Raw genomic sequence first — 2,785 nt, 5'->3', positions numbered from 1 at the left:
TTTTTGTAGTGATGGGATCTCACTATGTTGCCCAGGGTGGTCTCACACTCCTGGTCTCAAGTGATCCTCCCACTTCGATCTCCCAAAGTGCTGAGATTACAGGTGTGAGCCACCTCACCTCGGCTACCTTCTCCATATGCCTCCAGAAACATGTCCCTGGAGAGTAGCCTGCTCCTACACTGTCACTGGCTGTCGTCGGGTCAATAAACTCTCCTGTGATTGTGTATCTCAGACATTTCTGTGTCTTTCATCATCACCCTGGGACCCTAAGGGAAGAGGGCCTGAGTGTCAGTAACTCTGGGCCTCGCCTAAAGAGAAACTGAGATGGTGGCTCATCTAGGAAGTGCAGGAGCAGGGGGTTCCTGGTTCTCAGGCCACATGTGATCTCTGCCCACCCAGGGCCTGTCCCAGCCTGCAGGTATTGCTGTGTGGTGGGAACACCCACTTCCCTTGTGCACAGCCTTTGAGAAGGGATCGTGGCCTCAGCTCCAGGGGTTCCTGGCCAGGTCCAAGTGCTCCTTCTGCAGAGGCCTGCACACCTCACCCCTTTGACTTGTATTTCCGTGGCTTCCCCTCCCTACCTGCCCCCCAGCCCTCCCTGACTGGCCAGCCCCTCAGTAGCCCTCCTTGGCCGGGGAGAGGAGCACGGCCTTGGGTGTGTTCTTGTAAAGGGCTGCCCAGTTCTGTTGCTGTCCCTTCTTCACCCAGTGGCCATAGATTCGGAAAGCATAGGCATCGATGAGCCGGCACGGAAGCTGGAGGGTGTAGCAGTGGGTCTCGGATGACGATCTCCCAGGTCACCGGCTTCACCCGGCGGTACTGTTAGTAGATCCGCACTGAAGCCAGCACGGTCAGGGCGATCACCTGCAGGGCCAGGCAGAGAAGCTGGGCTGCAGTACGCCCCTGCCAGGCCCTGCCCCTCCAGCACAGGACTCTCTGGGCTCATTTTCCACGAAGTCTTGGGTGGCTTCTGCAGGGCCCTCCTAGTGTCCCCCAGTTCCCACTTGGCCAGCATCTGCAGGGTCAGAGCCAGTGGGCTGACACCTGCCATCCCTGAAGTCACCACAGGGCGGCTGGCAGGGGAGGGGTGGGTACTCTGGAAACCCATGGGGTGTAAGGACCCCTGGAAGAGGAGAGGGCTTAGAGGTTTGCACTTGTGGAGCTGGTGGCAACTGCCACAGGGCCTGGGTCAGGACGCTTCATACCTTGAACTTCCCGCAGGGGCTGAAGTGCCGCACTTTGTTCACCACGTACTGCAGGAAGAAGAGGTGTGCCAAGGCCTCTTCCGCTGTGCAGCAGCTCTGGGGTTGCACCTACAGGAATCAGGAGACCTGGGAGGGGAGGAGGGAGGGGACCCGAGAACGTTAAGGTAGGTCCCCTCCAGCATGTCAGGAGAGGTGGGGCCTCCCTGGGCAAGGGAGCCTGGCATCGTGGCCCTGAGCCCAGGAGCCAGTCGGCCTCGTCTCTCACCAGGTCCTTCACGGTGTCCAAGTAATCATCCCACTCGGGAGAGCCAAACTGGTAGTTGCCGCTCATGATCATCCTTAGCACCAGCATCTGCTTCCGGTGCCAGAAAGCTGGGGAGCCAGCCAGCAGCGTGTACATGATGACGCCAGTGCTCCATCTGGACGTGAGAGGGCCCAGGGCCACTTACCCCGTGCCAGGGGCACCGACCCAGACCTGCCTTCTTTCTCCCTCACCCAGCCCAGGCGGGTGATCCTCCTCCCCCGGCGCACTCACATGTCCACCTCCTTCCCGTAGCCCGGATGGTCCTCATTCATACAGCACTCGATGATCTCAGGGGCCAGGTAACTGGGGGTCCCGTAGACCTCTGCAGGAACACTCATCATCAGAAGAGGTCAGCAGGGCGCTCAGAAGAGGAAGTCCAGGCCAGGCACGGTGGCTTATGTCTATAATCCTGTCACTTTGGGAGGCCGAGGCAAGCAGGTCACTTGTGGCCAGGAGTTTGAGACCAGCTTGGCCAACATGGCGAAACCCCACATCTACTAAAAATACAAAAATTAGCTGGGTGTGGTGGCACATGCCTGTAGTCCCAGTTACTCAGGAGGCTGAGGCAGGAGAATTGCTTCAACCCGGGAGGCGGAGGTTGCAGTGAGCTGAGATCGCCCGACAGCACTCCCGCCTGGGCGACAGAGCAAGACTCCATCTCAAAAAAACAAAACAAAACAAAAGTGGAGAATTACTTTTCAAGCGTACATGAAATACATTTTCAAGTGTAAATATTTTTTGGTTGTTAAAAGTTGAAGAGATCCTTTTTTTTAAATTCTTCAATAGTAAAGCAATTGTATCCTATTTCTGCTCCTTTTATAAATATGTATAATATATATATTCATATATTCCTCATATTAATGGCAGCTGTTTTTAATATAGTTGCCTCTGATCTCCTGAGCACACCCAGTGTCAGTGACTGCCCTGAAACAGCATACCAAATGTGTGTTCGTGTTTGCCAGCATTCTTCCGGTGAAAGGGTCCAAAGCTTTTGCTAGATTTTCAGAGTCTATAATTCCTACTGTCCCCTAACAGCCCAAAAATCTTTTTTACGCTCTAGGAAAGAAATAATCTAAAAACGATTTTTTAATTGCTAACCTTAAGTAACTGAATAGGTGTATTTAAGCAACTTAAGATTATTCAACAATATGACTGTAATTGTAAATACATTAAATTAGAAATCAGAGAGAATTAAATATCTTCTTACTCATGTAACACATCTATAAAACGTTTATTTTACTTTATCCTTGCAAAGGAGCAGGTAATTTTGCCACCT

The 2,785-nt window shown here is 53.0% G+C and overlaps 1 pseudogene; it reads right to left on the bottom strand.

Annotated features, from left to right (window-relative positions):
- Positions 1-614: 614 nt before the first annotated feature.
- On the bottom strand, positions 615-1,847 carry LOC115838563 (annotated as a pseudogene).
- Between the last annotated feature and the right edge of the window lie 938 nt (positions 1,848-2,785).

The sequence above is a fragment of the Nomascus leucogenys genome, chromosome 15 (assembly GCF_006542625.1).
Source record: "Nomascus leucogenys isolate Asia chromosome 15, Asia_NLE_v1, whole genome shotgun sequence".
NCBI lineage: Eukaryota > Metazoa > Chordata > Mammalia > Primates > Hylobatidae > Nomascus > Nomascus leucogenys.
The sequence above is the reverse complement of the archived record's forward strand: the minus strand, read 5'-3'. Positions and strand labels throughout refer to the sequence as shown.